We start from the raw sequence: 17064 nt of genomic DNA, 5'->3' as shown, positions 1-17064 counted from the left end.
AAACTAAAATGTGGATGACGGCAGCACCCCTAGCAACCCACCATGCATTAGGCAGAAAGGGTTGGAGACCACTGACACTATGAGCTGTTACTCTGAGCCAGGCAGAAGAATGTCTTAAATGAAACTAGGACAATGCAAACAAGAGCTGACAAATATGGCCAGAATGCAGCCCAGTGGAAAAGGACCTGGGGCTGCTGGTTGACTGACAGCTGAACATGAGCCAGCAGTGGCTCCAGGTGGCCAAGAAGGCCAGTGGCATCAGATCAGAAACAGTATGGCCAGCAGAACTAGGGCAGTGACTGTCTCTTGGTACTTGGTGAGAGTGCAATTCAAATCCGGTGTTCAGTTCTGGGACCCTCACTACAAGACACTGAGGTGCAGCATGTCCAGAGAAGGGCAAAGGAGCTGATGAAGGGTCTAAAGGGTAAGTCCTATGAAGACCAGTTGAGGGAGCTGAGGTTGTTTAGTCTGCAGAAGAGGAGGCTCAGAGGTAGCCTCATCCCTCACTACAACTACCTGAAAGGAAGTTGCACTTTAGGAGGGGATCGGTCTCTTCTCCCAGGCAACCAGCAACAGGACAGGAGAGCCTTAAGTAGTGCCAGGGCAGGTTCAGGCTGGACATCAGGAAGAATGCTTCCCCTGAAAGGGTGTTTAAGCATTAGAATGGGCTGCCCAGGCAAGTGGTGGAGTCACAATCCCTAGAAGCGTTCAGGAAACTACAGGAATGCCACTCAGTGCTATGGTTTGGTTGGCATGCTGGTGTCCAGTCACAGGCTGGACTCAAGGATCTTGGAAGTCTTTTCGAGCCTTAATGATCCTACGGCCACTGGTTCTGCACCTGACACAAAGCCCTTCTCTCTCCAGTTTCCCCATTGCAGTGGCATTATGAAAAAGGGATGGCTGTCTCTATCTTCCAGATCATGAGATGTTCCCGGCCCATTTTCCAACTTCTATCAACCGAAGTTCCAATTCATTCAATTCCTCTAGCATATCATCAAATCTTAACAAGACCTATTTCGATATGAAATCTCCCTGACAACCAAATAACTGTGACCTTTTAAGAACACAGGTCCATATTTCATTTTTATGTCTATTATCTGCAGAACAAAAAGGAGTGGGGCAGCTGCTTTTGGGCAGAGAGAATGTATTTACCAAGCAGGTTTTTTATGGTGAGTACAAAAGTTCAACAAGCAAATTCAGGACAGTTGTTCTCTTTGTGCTGTCATGGAAAAACAACCCAAATTTGCAGGTGCTAGGTTGCACTGCACAGCTGCTCAAGGAGCCCTGTTCCTGCACAGCTCGCTGTCACCCTGCAGAGCTTGTGCCACAAGCCACAGCTAAGCCAAGCATGGAGGACCCTGAAACATCAGGAGGTTACAGGAACAGCACATGTGGCACATCAATAGTACAGGTTCCTCTGTGGCTCACCCAGAAAATCCAATGGCTGGAGGCTCCCAGTGACACTCCTTTCACCTGGCCAAGCACCAGTAAATGGTGCTCAGGGACTACATGTGAAATGGCACCGAACAGGTTTTCATGAAACTGCCCAAAATTTCCCAACTAATGATGTCACTCCTGTTTTGTCTTGATTCTTCCTGCCAGCTCATCCCTGAGGTTTAGCAAGGCCGATATATTCACTTTGCTGTGCTTCTTCTCCCAGCCCTCTGCACCTTCACTCCTATTTCCTTTGCCAAAAAAATAAAAACCCCTTTAAAAAAAAAGAAAAAAAGAAGAGCTGAAAGGTTCAGGTGGGCATCAGTGGATGCTGAACTCCGCAAGACAAGAGTAATGCTTGAGCCTCAGGGAAGACAGAAGCAAATATAACTAGTACAAACTGGTGTAAAAACAGGTTTGAGTGAAACTCAAGTAAAAAGATACAAAAGCTATTAAAGTACCTAAAATCCAAGGGGTTTTGATCCCAGAGTTACTAAGAACTTGGTATTTAGTCTTTTAAAGGCTCAGTAGTAGAGACTCCAAGCTGCTGAAATGTTAACCTATTCCATGCTCAGCAGAGACAGAAAATAAATGTGAAAGTGGATCCTGACTGCACCACTAGATCCCAAAATTGACCCTCCTGCTTTCTGCTCTGCCTGTTCCAAAGAACATGCTATTCTTGGAGGAGTTTTAAAAAATAAAGCCCAAGCAAGTGTTCTCATGTCCTCTCCATTTCCCAAAGCTAAGGCAAGCAGCTCACTTGAGTGGCCCTCCCACGCACATCACCCTCTGGTCCTGGCACTTGCCAACAGCTCTGCCCTGGCCCCACAGGCTGGCCTGGCACCAAGCACGAGCAAAGCAGCAACCGCAGCATGCAGCTCAGCACACTCGAGCTACAATAAACCTGTCAGACTGCGCAAGACATGAATCATATGGACTGCCACAACAGCAACCCAGCGTGGTTTAGCAGCCCTGCTAAAACAAACAAACAAACAAACAAACAATCCTAAGACATCTCAAAACACAGATGTAGGTAAAAGGCACTCTCCTGAGGCTGCCAGCGCAGTTATACTACAAGGCTTCCTGGAAAAAAATATTCTCTCCTGACTTGTGACAACTCAGAAATGCTTCAGCAGAGCTGTAGTAGGGGGCCATGGAAAAGCAGGACCCCATAGTCTCTACTCACTGGGAAACTAGACCCTGACCAAGCAAATGCCTGGGTTTCCCAGGATGCTGGAAGTGACAGAAAACACCTGTGGCAAAGGCTCATTGGTCACCAAGAGATGTGGCTGCAAAGACTGCTCAGGGTCTTTTGGAAAACACATCTCCAAGTGCACTTAGCTGGAGGTGCTGCTTCTCTCACACTGGCTGGGAAGTTATGCAGGACACATAAGAACATTTTTTCCTGCTTAAGGCTTTCCTGCAGTCCTTGGTACAGCCAAGGGCTGAGACTGAAGCATGGAAATAACGCTACAAATGTTTCTGAGGGACTTGCATGCTACCTTCAGGACAGCCTTGGGAGTGGGTGACTGCTCTGTCCATGCTTGTGGGCCACCAGGGCATACCATTTCATACCACGAACCTGTGACCACACTTTGGATATATATGTATTTTTCACTTGTATCACTGCCATACAGTCAATACAATGGGTATAGTGAACATTTCTCCTTTCTGTTTTCCTCCCTGCTATTTAATGAGATTTCTGGGTCGCCTCTTAAGACACAGTCCTCCAAACACTTGCAGACATCCCTCACCTACCAACCAACTGCAAGACTGTGACCCATGAGATGAATTAGGCAGACAAAAGCATAGGGGAAAGGTTTATGGCCAGTCTGTTTGCTTTTCCTGGCAGATTCAGTCCAGAGACTTCAGACTTTTACAGGTGACAAGTGTCTTCCAAGACAGTGTCTGCATCACAAAATATTCAATAAAATCTTTATTTAACTGCTCCCCTAGGACTGCTGGCTAGACCCTCACACTACTGACACATATGCCTATGTCTGAGTTTAAGCACATGAATTGTCTGAACTGACTTCATCAGGACAACTCATGCATTGAAAGCCCACTACATGTGTAAACGTTAGCAGGAACAGTGTATTAATAACCTGCCCTTGGGTTTTGAAAAGGAATTCGTGTAGAAAAAAAAAGTAGAAAAACTTGTGGGTACAATTCAGGTATCCAAGTGACGCACTAATCTAAATTAAATCCCTCTCCTGCACTCTCCCTTCTAAAAAAGCAAGTTCTTCTCTACAAGTGTATAACCTGTAGTAAACTGCAGTAAACAGATTTTAAAAGAAATCTTGTGGAAGGTAAAATCTCCAGTACCTGTGCCCCACCCCAAAAGCAGCACACTCAGAAAATCTACATTTGGTTTTCTTGCAGATTTCTCCTTCCCTTCCTTCTCTGTGACTAGCAATATGGGTAGAAAATAGCATTCTCTCTGGTCTTGACAGAGTGGCTGCTGCTGCTGCTGCACATTCTCTACCTGGAGTGAAAATTCTCCGTTGTCACGGCAGCCAAAACAGTGATGTCACAGTCCGAATATTGTGACCTCAGCTGGAAAAGGAGCAGCAGAAGCAGATGAACTCTGAAAACAAAGATATTGTTTTGGTGTAAACAGCCTTCACAGAAAAGATGGGAAAAAAAGAAGGAAGTATATATAATCAATTACAGTTTTCTCAAAGAAGTATAAATATATGCAAAATAGAGTTCTCTCTAGGCAAGTATCACAAAGGTCCAACTAAATACTGAAAGAATTGTCATTTTGTTTCTGTTCTGTTACAAAATGGGACCCTTTCAGGTTTTGAAATACACATTTTCTACTCTTTTGGTTTTTTTACTTTTGTTTTTAAAACCTTCTTGTCAAGTCATTGTCCCAGAATAAGCAATCAGCATTGCTGTGCAAAGAAAAGTCTCAGGAAATAATGCACATTTCCAAATGTTTCATTAATCCACAGGCAACTTGCAAATACTGCCTGTGTTTCTGTGTGAGGGTGGCTGTTTTTCATATAGGTCATGTATTAATGCAATTATTAAAAAAAACTCTATTCAACCACATCCCCTTCTACTTTTACATTGAAATCCAGATGTTGTAATTACACCCAGGAGTAGGAATAAAATAAAGCAAGTGCTCATGTTGCCTTGTACTCTTTTTTGGAAAGAAAAGCGATCCCACCTACCCTGCCTTATGTGCTCTGTCTAATCTGAACATGGCCAGCTGGCTGGCAAAGGGGCAAAGATGTTTTCATGAGGTCAGAGATGAAAAGAAGTCACTTTTAGAGGTCAGAAATGGAATAATGCATTCCATGTTCTAACATGTACCAGATCTTCAGAGGGGGATGTTATCTTCACTACCTCGCTTTCTGCCTCACAGAACATCTTCAGGCTGTGGCACCCCTGAGCTCTGAGGAGGGAGGACAAATGCACCTTATGGGTTAAACACTTCCCACCTCTTAGCAAGGGTTGTTAAACAAGTAGCATATCATGAGAAGAGGAGGGAGGGAAGGGAAGGGAGGGAGGGAGGAAGGGAGGAAGGGAGGAAGGGAGGGAGGGAGGGAGGGAGGGAGGGAGGGAGGAAGGAAGGAAGGAAGGGAAGGGAAGGGAAGGGAAGGGAGGGAGGGAGGGAGGGAGGGAGGGAGGGAGGGAGGGAGGGAGGGAGGGAGGAAGGAAGGAAGGAAGGAAGGAAGGAAGGAAGGAAGGAAGGAAGGAAGGAAGGAAGGAAGGAAGGAAGGAAGGAAGGAAGGAAGGAAGGAAGGGAAGGAGGGAGGGAGGGAGGGAGGGAGGGAGGGAGGGACTAAAACACAATTCCCTAGTGCTTGAACAACTGTAATAACCAGCCAGTGCTGGCAAACTGATGTCTATCTTGACAAACCTTTCTGGAAATTCACACACAGAGGAAAGGGAAATACTGGTAGGACTTCAGTTATCACCTCCTCAGGGAACATGAGAAATAATAAGCAATTCCCTCCCCAAAGTACCCTAATGATATCCTAGCTTTACAAAAAATTATGCTTGAACATTTTTTCTGAAATATAAACATGCCATGCACAGTCAAAATTAAAAAGAAATACAGGGCATTTTAAAGAGAAATTCCACAGGGAAAAGCAACTGTGAAATAGCCAAACATCAATTATGAAAACCACATCAAGAAGAGGCTCTTGTGCACGGGCTTTAGGGTTTAGGGATTTCAAGAAATGTGCATCCTAGTTTGACTCATAATGTAGGCAGAGAATGAGCAACTTTCCTCAACTTGAAAACAGCTCAGTGGGTATGTAACCCTTTCAAGTCACTATAGCTATACAACTTTCTTGTATCTCATAGCTCCCAGCTCATGGCAATCTTTGTTCTCCACACCCATCTCCTCCACAGGCTTACTCCCATCCTAAGTCAGTGCAGAAGAAACAGCTGATAATACTGTGACATGGGCAAACTTCTACTGAGGTGTGCACTGCAGCCACCCCAGAGCTTGCTCACTGGTGCCATTATCACCACCTCAACTGCAAACCTTCAACCAGAGCCTTCTCCTACCCTGCTGCTGCCCACATACAACTCTGAACAGACTGTGAGCAGCAATGCTTCCTTCTACCTGAATGGAGAACACACATGGAAGGAAAGCAAAATGTAACAAGGCGAATGAAGGCAGAGAGATTTGGGGTTGATTCTGCCTGTAAGTCAGGGCTGGATCATTTTCCCAAGCTTAAAGATTATGGTTTCATGAGTGTATAATTTGGGACTTCCATAGGGCAGGATCTGGGAGAGGGAACAACCAGAGCCGGGAGTACCCAGGGTAAAATCAGGAAATGCCTTCCCACAAGACCCAAAGAAAAAGCAATTGTTCTTCCTTGTTCTACCTTGTTCTTCCTTAAAATAAATTGAAAGTCTTGGTTTGTGGCATTGCTGTTCAATGGTACAGAGCACTATTAGAGAAAAACAGCACAAACCAAACAGTTGTCATAAGGAAAAAAAGGTATCTCAGTTCATTTGCGTTTTTCCTCCAACTCTGAACTTCTATCTCGAGGGTCACACTTGCTCCTACACGGAATGTCTGTATAGGAGGCTTCACCAATTTTCCTCTCTGATGGCAAATGGCACCAAACATTTTCCTGTCTCTTCTCCCAGGAACAACAGCTGTTTATTGTTCCTCATTTCCATTCTGCACGACCAAACAACTACACAGAAAACAGAGACAGGTGAAAGCAAGACTATTTAAAGCTGCAAATCAAGAATGCAAGGCTTAGGAAAACTCAGCTTTATGGCTGCCTGTGCAACCTTCAACCCTCCTTCTTGCCTGTGCACTATGGCAGAGCTGTTAATCACATAATCACAGGCTATTTTTCTGCAGGACCTTGGCCTCACCCAGTGCAGCAGGATCCAGGGTGCTCACCTAGTGAGCACTCAGTCACTATTTCATCTTCTCAGCGCTGTTGGAGGTGTGGCCTTGAGCCTTGTTTACTGTGTACCTACCACACTGCTCTGCAGATGGAATTAGTAATTTACTCATGGCCTTTCCTACAGCACACATCATTAGAGTAACTGAATGTTTCACAAACGTTAAGGAATGTATTTTCACACCGCCCTTATAAAGTAAGATACTATTATCCGTATGTCATGGTCAGGGAAGCAAAGCACAGGGAGATAATGTGAAAAGCTTCCACTAGTTTTAAATGCTGAATTGAGACTCTTATGTACAAGTCCTTCAGAGATACATTTTGCCAGTTGAGGCTATGGTGACAACCATTTTTTTGGGCTGATGCTGTTAGAGATAGCAGAAATGGTATCCCTGACATTTATACCATTCAAATTTTATTGGGTTATTAATGTGGAGGCTTGCTTTCTCATCTCTTCATACATTTGCTATATTTAACATGCATCAAAAAATTAAAGAGAGTATAAAAGAGCTGTTTTCTAAATATACATTCTGAGGCAGGTAGCTGGGATGGAAAATTTCTGCCCAGACAGTTTAAGTTAAGTAAAGTTGTGAACAACTAAAAATGAAGGTCTAAAATAGGGAAGCGTTGGGTGGCCTCAATGGCAGGTCATTGCTGTAGCATACACTTTTCTTTCTCTTCTCTGTTATTGAAGAAACAGATGTTACACTAACAGAAAAAAAGTCAAAGTGAAACACAGACTTTAACTAGAACTTTATTTTGTATCCTGGTTCTGTTCAGGTAAACAAGATTAATTTATTTTTAACACACAACGAAGTCTTGTTACTCAATTTCAAGCAGGGACTTTTGCTTAGAGCATAAGCCCCACCTTTCCTCCTGCTCTCTCAGAAAGAGAAAGCAAGTGACAGGCACCACAGGCAGCACTGGTCATAAGCTGGATATAGGACAGGTAGATGGACAGTATTCAGAGGTACAGTGTAAGTGAATCTTACACTGGTATAAATTGATTCTTCCCCTGATTATTTGTAGGGAGATTCACAAATTCCAATAAGAAAAAAAGAACAAAAAAACACCCAGCTGAAAATTTCAGGCGGTGATTTTATCTGTGCCAACACCAGGAAATAAAGACAGACGGACAAAAAGACAGAGGGGGGGGTGGGAATAATTCAACCAACTGCTGGCGCCAGCCTTCTTCAGAGCAATGAAGTAATTTTAGAGACACTTCTGTAGGAGCATAAAATCCAACCTTGCAACTGTGCACAGGACTCGGGACACACAGACATGCACAGACACACATGACACTGGACAACAATGTGAGACAATGTGGGAGCTGGCAGAACTGGTTCCTCCATCACCTCGGGAACATGCAAGGACAACCCTAGGGTAACTCCTGACAATTTCTCTTTGCTACCCAAGCTGTATTCCTGGCAAATGCTGCTATGAACAGTTCCTTCCCCTGACACATACCATATCCACATAGAGAGGAACACAGACTCAATTTCTCTGTCCTGCACTGAAAACTCTCACTGTATATCCCTGCTTTTGAGCTAGTCATGTCTCCTGACTGCACTAACTTTGACTAATTTAGTATTTTTAATTACAGAGGGATTTACAGCACTGCACTACAGTGCTCTCTTTTATTATACCCACTGTTTCTGCTGAATCTGGGTACACTCTACGTACAAAGTTGCACATTAGACAAATTACACTGCACATTAAGCAAATCTCTCTCTAGAAATAGGATTAGATGGAGAGGCAAATCTTCCTCATTCCTAGTACATAAATTAATATCTACAGAATCAATACAAAGTAAGAGCTCCATATCAATTTATGAAAAAAAAATAGTTTAAACATACTCCACAGTTAAACAAATTTATGTAGGAGATGCATTCTTCTCCTATTTTGCTTAATAAATAAAACAGCTGGTCTGAGGAATCAGGTCAATCGGTGTCTGGAAAAAGCCCCATTAAAGCTGCTATATAACCTAGTTTCTCAAGCTGTGTAAGGCATCCTAATAATATTGAAGAGGCAGAAGTCCATGCAGAGACAGCACGGATGGCTCAGCTTGTGTCCCTTCAGGGTTATGGAGGATATTTATCACAGAAGAGAGCAGTGAGTGAGGTATCTTGCAAAGATCTAAGGAGATAGGCTCTGAAGGACCACAACAAAGACAACATTATGCATCCAGACCTATACATAAAATAGAGCCAGTAACTTTGGGCACCTAAGTTCAGGTCATCCAACATAAGGAGATGGTGAAGGCCCAGATTTTCATGTATGTTCAGATCTCCTCAAAGCTAGCCTAGCACTGCTGCCACAGTGGGTGATAAGACCTCTTCTCACAGAACTCTACAGCTACCTGGTTCCATCCCTCCCAAGTCCCAATCTGGCAGTGCCCAAAGCTGTGGGCGTGTTTTGTGGGCACAGAGCCTATTCCAGTACAGGCAAAAACCCCACAGGACCAGCCCTCCCTCCTCCTGCATATCACACAACACACAGCACACAACACCCAATGCCCAGGTCCTCCTCACCTCAGAAAACACATCCCTTCCTATATTCAATAAGTTTGAAAATATTTTGCAAAGCATATCACAATCCACATCCCAGAGAGATAAAAATGGTGCCAGAAGAAAGTAAAGATGTAAAGTGATTTGCTCAAGCCTAAAGAGCAAGGCAGCATCAGAACTGGGAAATGAAACCTCCTGGCCCACAAACCTAGGTTTTAGCTTCTTAAATAAGGATTCTCTTTCCTCATTAAAAAAACTAAAAATGGGAGAAGAGGGAGGAATATTCTGTAGACAGAATGAACTTCGCCCTCAGAGGACTAATGACCTGATATACTTTTTTTTCCCTTCTCACCTCCATTTCCCCTGCTAAAGTTACAGTAACTTCAAGGACTATCCTTCTTCCTTGGTCTGCTTTAACCTAGTATGTCAGCTCAGCATCCTTTTCCCAACCACCTGAAGCCAGAGACCATCCTTCCAAGAGAAGAGATTACTTCAGTCTCTCTGGACATCCTTGCAACATCCTGAACTGAGATTACTCTGCTTTCTGCATTGTGCAGAGGGACTCCAAAGTCCTATCCACTCATCCCAGCCCATAGTACGTGGCAGCCCAAAAGGGTACCCTGGAGGTAAAACCTGGTTGTTCTCTATTAATTTTTCATTTCAAGAATGGTTCCAGGGAAAGGAGGGAGATATAGGTCAGAGACTTTGGGGGCTGATTAGTAACTCTGTACATCTTTCTTTTTTTCCCCCTCAATTTTTTTTCTCTTCCAAATTCAGAAACACAGGGCTTCCCCTGCGTATTTCTCATTTACTCCTTGCACATAGTCGGCATTAGTCAGCAAACTCCTGCTATTTCCTCACAAGCCCCTGACACTTGCAGACTGACTAACCCTCCCTCCACACATTTTGGTTCTAATAGTTGCGTCTGTTTTCTTCCTCAAGAAAAATGGATCTCGGCATTGCACATGCGCAGTTCTCCCTGTGGTCACTGTAAGGGTCATTCCCTGTAAGCTCCCGCTGACAGGAGACTGTAAACACCATCATTTTTCATGCACAGAGCTGAAGAGCCAAGAGGTGATGGCAGGGCCTGCCTTTGGGTCGCTTCATAACTCCCCATCACAGTAGCAGTGTCCCTCAAACTAGGAAGAAGTTAGCTCCTGCCCCAAGCACAGGCACGTGGAGACCACAATGGAGGAAGCCTGAAGCACCTGGCTTCTCTTCACAGCCCTGCCAGCCACCTGGTCTGTCAGGTGACACTGCCTTTGCATTAGCCTTTCCATCCCAGGACCAACAGTCTCTGTCCCCTTTATGATGCCTGGTGCCTGACAAGATGTGCAGAAGGCCTCAGATGGGCTTCTGAGACACGAATACAGGGTGAGTGAAAACACAGCTCCTTGTGACTCAAAGCCACCTCATCAGAGCATGACAGAAGGCTCCTCCTGGCCAGGTGGGCTTGCACAAGCTGCCCACCCACAGCCACGCTCACAGAAGACCTCTCATGCAGCTCGTGCTCATGCAGGCGTACCCACAGACCTGCCCACACTGTGCTCTCGGTGCTGCGCTCGAGCTTGCAGCAAGTTTGTTGTGTCCACCTTTCCAGGGTGATGCCAAGAGCACACAGAACACTCTTCCTTATGTCCAACATGCAAAGAGGACGTCTTGCCCCCAGGGCAAGGCCATGCCCTCAGGTAATGGTAGGTACTACCTGCTGCCACCCACACACAATAGCCCACATCCAGAGCAGAGCACATCAATAAGGATCAGTGGGAAGAACTTGGTGCTGGAGAAGTTTATTCTCCATTTAACCTTGACACCCTCACCCTGGCACCCACCCCATTCCTGCCACCCTTACCTCCATCCCCATTGTAGGAGAGCCTTCTGCATTGCTGTGTAGGGAGGCATGAAAATAAACCACCGGCTCCAGTGCCACACTCCCTCCTGGCAGATCTGTTTCTCTCTTCTTAACTGTTTCCAAGTGCCTGGTTGTTTTATAATCCTCAGTGAGCATTCCCTTAACTCCTTCCTCACTGAGCCCTTCCAATCTCCCTTGCTTGCTGTCTTCTAAAAGGCAGAAAAATCAAAGGCGAGGTAGGGGGTAGAGAAAGCAAAAGAGGGGGCCTGAACCAAAGACGGAACATCTGAATCAAAGAAGGAACATCTGAATCAAACTGAACATATTAGTCATTTCCCCAGCCTTCTCTTACACAGACTGACTCTCCTGTTAATGTATTCCTTTTTTTTTCCCCATGGACATTTGTGTACCTTAGAAACTCCTTTGCTAATCTCCTGCTTTTTCATACCATGAGGTCATATGCTCCTGCTGGTAGCATGATTTTAAATCACACAGCAGTTTGCCCTCTGAGGTCTGAACAGAAATCACTGTCTTAGATCACAAGTAAATATGACTTGATGGCTTCAAGCCCAGTGTCACTACCACCTCACTTATGCATATTGCAAAATTCGAGAAGAGTCAAATACAGGTATTGCTTCCCAGTGGAAAGGACTTAATCACTGCAAGGGCTGTCAGAGGGCCATGTGGAGGAGCTCGGGCAGAGGAACACAGCCTCCCTGTTTCCAAGACGTGGGACTCTGCAACTGCCCTGAAGTGACCTGTCGAGAGCCACACATGTTATGGGTGCTAAAGGCTGTGCACTGCATGTGTGCTTGCAAGTATGTCAGTGAGTGCGGGTGGTGGGGCAGGGAGTCACTTGGCCTGAGACCTTTGGGGAGACTCACAGGTCATGGCTACACTTGGATAACCACAATGTGCACAGGTCGCTGTGTACCAGGGTGTGCTGGCAGCACGGCATGGGGTGGGAAAAGTACAGCGACCCAGCAGCTTTGGATTTCATAACCACGACTACGTGCAAAGCAACGTCACAGAACACTCCGGTGTTTACGCTGCTCCTGTGAGTGCATGAATAAAGACAATGGCAGAAAAAAGCATTGGCATTCACATGTCCCCTCTCAGGTGGGAACATGACACCTGCAGCTGGCTGCTGCTTTTCCTAAAAGCCTATGGCTGCTTCTTCCAGCATCTTGAAGCTACCCCTGACAGCTTCTACTCAAAAGTTTACCAAGGTATCTTTTTACCTGACAAAATGAGCTATTCTGTCACACCAGGCTGGGCCGCACAGCTTTTAAAATCGGTTCTGCTGATGTTCAAAGGGAGCAGCTTGCTGTGCAGAGGAGTGGTAGATTTAATAGCAGTAGGATCAGCACAAGCTCTTACCCTGCCATCTGCCTTCAGCTCATCCAGGCCTTCTGCTGAACAGCCAATGTGGGCTGAGGCCACTGGAGTGAGTAGCAACTCACTGATATGAAAGACTGCCTGGGTTAGTTGATTAAGAATAAGTATAGTGCTGGTACTGAATCAGTGCAAGGATTTCATGGGGATATTTAAGCCCATTTTTCCAAATAAGTCTTTTATTTTGTGCAGGTGGGTGTTTGTGTGACAGCTTAAGCAAGCCCCATTAATTGATGACTCCAGAAACAAGGGTCATCTCTGAAACTGCTATGCTTTCTTCTTTAGTCACCCCCACTAAAAAACAGCGACAAATAACACTTAACTGTCTCATTCCTCTGTAATTTTAAGTCCTTTGCACTTACAGAGCTCTGGAGGAAACACAGGAAAGCCCACTGGAATGGACAGAGATGCCTCTCCCAACTATGGGTCACAGATCCCTCTTGTGGACCTCTTTTAAGAGCTGGCTACTGCCAGCAGGCCCTGACAGAGGCTGCTCAGCTCTGCTCCTGCACATTCAGATTGACAGCTGCCTCAAGAGTTCTCCCTCTTTTTTAATAATAGAAGAGTCACTTAAGGCTTGTGGATGACCTGAAAGTATACCAAACTGCTGACCCACTACCAAAGTCTGAACCTGCCAGTGCAACCATGAAGAGCAGGGCTTGGTCCCCTTGAGGGATGCTGAGGGCAAAACAGTTCTGTAGACCCATAACAAAATATTGAGATCCCCTCTGATGCAATAACATTCTGTGGTAATACCCTACAGCAATTTAAAGGACTGCTGCAGCTGATCTCCAAACCCAGGAGGAGACAGGTGGAGGGAGCAGCAGAAGGGTGCTAGTCTGGAAGGAAGATGGGGAATCTGGGATGAGTGAGGGCACAACCTGCCTGCTCTGAAAGTGAAAAGAACAGAGGCCCCTACTTTCACAGATGGAGGGAGGAAAAAAGCAAGATGAGAGAAAAGCCTGGACTTAATAATGAAAAACAATAGCTCATCATTTATTTTCATATCCTCTCACTAATGCTGGCATAATGCTAACAGTGGAATTCCTATGGCATGCATGTCATGCCTGCAAATACCAAGTGAATTACTCCTCAGCAAGGCTATGGGCTAGGGCACTGAGAAGCACATTCGTTACAAACGGTTGGACGATGAACGACAGTTCCCAAATTCCTCCTTCACAATGCTACTTGCATTAGTTGTAATTTAACGAGTATGAGAGAGAAAGTTTTGGCTCAAACCACAGAAATAATATTGCCTGCTGCTGCTTCCCACTGGGTCTTGTATTAACTCACACCACCTCCACCTCCTACTTCTCCACCTCCTCCCTTTTCACGCCTATCTTCAGGTGCTAAAAGTCGTGTCATGAAAACCATCAGCATGGCAAGAGAGCATGCAGAAGCCGCCAAGCACATGCATTCCTGCTGGCTAAAAGGTGGGAGAGGACAAACCTCTCCCTCTTGTCTGCCAACAGTCATGGCAGGTTGGGGTGGTTCCTACAGCAGCCAGTCTCTATGTAGACAACCCGCCAACTCTCCTTTGGTTCTTTGCTCCTCGGGACCCAGTGCAGGTGAAAGACACCAACCTGGCAGCTCTGGAAACAGAGCATGAAGCACACACTGCATGACCCATGTTGGTGCAGAGCTCCCACACACACCCTTGCCAGCAGAGTTCTCCTGCATCCCCAGAGGGAGTCACAGCAGGGTAGCCCAGCCTCATCCTCACCTTGCAGGCTGTCAGATGGTTTGTTGCTCTTTTAAACAATTTTGAGATCTGGTAAGCAGCCAGTAAATGTGAACAAAACCTGTGCTGGGGGGTAAGGCCTTTGACAGTAAAAATGTGCCATCATTGGTGACCCCCAGTGAACCCAGCAATCACTGCCACATTGCCTCCTCCTGAGCTCTTGGGTAGATCTGTACCTCCAACTTCTTGAGGGCATAAATCAAGCCCCTTTTCTTTGCTCTGTGGACCTTGACACAAAAGGGACACTCACAGCAGCAGGAGCACCTTGTAGGTCTCTGCCCTAGAAGGAGCCTAACTGGCCAGCGTCACATTCCATTCCTTTGGCAACCTTGCAACAGAGCCTGTACCCCTTCACATGGCAGGATATTTATCCATCAAATGACCCTGCATATAAGGTTCACACCTGAAACAAGACCCCATGTAGGGTCTCATATGCTGGGCCAGAAGAAAGCCGAGAGGTCTGATCTGAGCAGCAGACTTAACAAGTAAGAGACTGCAAATATCACTACTACTCTCCTGGTGAATCCAGTCTCTTCAGTGTCTCCCACTGACACAGCCTAAATGACAACCATCCACAGATTCCTACCCAGTGGAGCATCCAGAATACTCCTTATCCCATCTGTGCCAAACGTCATTCAAAAGTCCCCTTCCCACATTTTGTGGTGTTTTGAAAAAACAAATCCAAACAAAATTTACATGTTTCTGAAACAAAGGCATAAGTAGGGGAAGGGAAAATGCCCTTAAGGATTGGAACCAAATGTGTTTGTGCAAATGAGACCCAGGATTTACAGCTACCTCCCAGCCTCCAGCAAGTGCTACAATCTTAGCTTTGACTTAAAAACAATCTGTTTTCTTGTAAAGGTTGAAAAACAACAGTGATGTTTTCTCTGGTGTACTGGCCAAGGTCCCACAGCCCTGGCTGGAAGACGAAGGTGGCCACGATGTCACAGGACACTCCTAGGGACATGCGCAGCCACAGGTCTGTATGGACACACAGATGCACATTTGTGCTTCCCAGCACTACAGCAGGCACAATGCTGGGGGCCACCACCTTCAGCAACTATCAAGACACATGTTTGCCCCTAGTCAAAATCCCCATCCCAAGCCCACATGCAGTATTACACATTCTGTGGCTTTCTTAAAACTATGTCTGTGCTTGGAGCAGTCATTGGGCTCTGAAATAAATGAAGACATGCCTTGCTAAAGTGACCCTAAGTGAAAGCAACAATATTTGGCACAAATAAATAAACAAGCACCACAACTGAAATGAAAAAGGATGAAACAGTGAGCCTCATCAGCCTGCTGTAACTAACTTTGTGCTGGGCAGCTCACCCACTCCACCAGCATGGAGAGTCATGCATCCCCCCAAGGGGCACCAGATAGAAGGGGTCCCTTTGCACAGCAAGTGTGGGGAGAAGGGGACACAAGCATGAGAGGGAAGTGGGGGGTCCCGTGACAGAGGCCCACCACAATGGCTATGTGGCCTTTAGGAGCCTGGCACAGGGGTGCTGATACCTGCCACCAGCCTGCAAAGAGAAACAGTGGCCAGGCTGGAGTGATGAAAAGCAGTTATCGGGGCAGAACTACAGGGATGAACATACCTAGACAGATGGAGACCTGCTGGACTACCAGAACAGCCCAGTTACTGCAACAGCTTCTTCGGGCATACAGTGCAAGCTACAGCAGTCAGAACTGCCGGCCGTGATTTATCACATTTGCAGTTTAAAATCCAACCAAATCCAACACTTCTGCTGCAACTAAGAAGTTCAGCTGAAGGTTCCTGGCCCAGCTGGGGAGGTAGAGGCTGTCCTGCCCCTTGATTTCCCTCCTGATAGGCTGTTGTGGCTCAGGAAGGGTGAAGTTCAGACACAGCACTCAGTGTCACACTTCAGCTCCCTTTAAGCCTTCAAATTAGGGCTAACATAGGGCTTAAGTGCAGCCTGTCCCAACAGAGGGTTGGATTTCATAGTTCTCCTGCTGCTGGGTTGCCACCTCCTGCTGAAAAGGGATGAATGCCCTGCAGGCAGCCTGGCAGGCAGTCCATCCACCCAGATACCCTGAGCAAGGGATGGGAAGCACCTGATCCCCACAGCCCTTCCCACATCCCTGGAAGGTAAAACAGAACGGCTGAGATCACCAGGACAGGCTCCTGCTTGCCTTGCCTCAGCTAGCCAAATAACTCCCAATATCCATCTTTTCAGCAAGCATATCACAGTAATCACGGAGTGTTTTACCTCTGTGATCAAGCCTGTGCTCTTCTTCCACCCCATCTCTGCTGGCCCCCCATGGCTCACCCCAGGGTGACCACAGAGTCCCCACCCTTCCGGCTGGGCATGACATGCAGCATTCAGTTCCCACATGAAGTCAGCATGTTCTTGATACATGGTACGCTATGTCCTTGGCCATGAGCACCTCAGGTGGGCTGGTCACCTTCCAGCAAGGACAGCTGAATACGACAGGGCTGAGCTGGGGAGGGGATGGGGGAAGAAGCTGCCAGCAACAGGAGAAAGGACACAAAATACACCAGGAGAATAAAAGCCCCATCCCCTTCACAAGCCCTGCAATAACAAGGAGGCAAAGAAGGGCAAGAGTACCAACCACAACAAAACCCAAAAGAAAAATTATGACCTGCACCTTGCTCCAGTGATGCCACATAACAACTGAGGCTAGGAAACACACTTCCTAGATCACCATCAGTGCTGCCACGAGCATATGCTTTATTGTACATGGCATCAAAAGCACCTGAAA

General features: G+C 46.2%; 1 protein-coding gene across 4 annotated transcripts in view; it reads right to left on the bottom strand.

The window, feature by feature from the left end:
• The window catches only part of HIPK2 (homeodomain interacting protein kinase 2), a 127793-nt gene that overhangs the window by 96630 nt on the left and 14099 nt on the right, over positions 1–17064 (bottom strand). Inside the window, exon 1 of one of the 4 annotated variants that reach the window (XM_033057749.1) lies at positions 11181–11272. The exons of 2 other annotated variants lie outside the window; for them this stretch is intronic. The gene's annotated coding sequence lies outside the window, so the exon portion shown is untranslated. Of the gene's footprint in view, positions 1–3919; positions 4011–11180; positions 11273–17064 lie in introns of those variants that run through there. One more of the 4 variants, XM_033057750.1, reaches the window with a different exon arrangement.

This window comes from Catharus ustulatus, chromosome 4, assembly GCF_009819885.2.
Source record: "Catharus ustulatus isolate bCatUst1 chromosome 4, bCatUst1.pri.v2, whole genome shotgun sequence".
Lineage (NCBI taxonomy): Eukaryota > Metazoa > Chordata > Aves > Passeriformes > Turdidae > Catharus > Catharus ustulatus.
The sequence above is the reverse complement of the archived record's forward strand: the minus strand, read 5'-3'. Positions and strand labels throughout refer to the sequence as shown.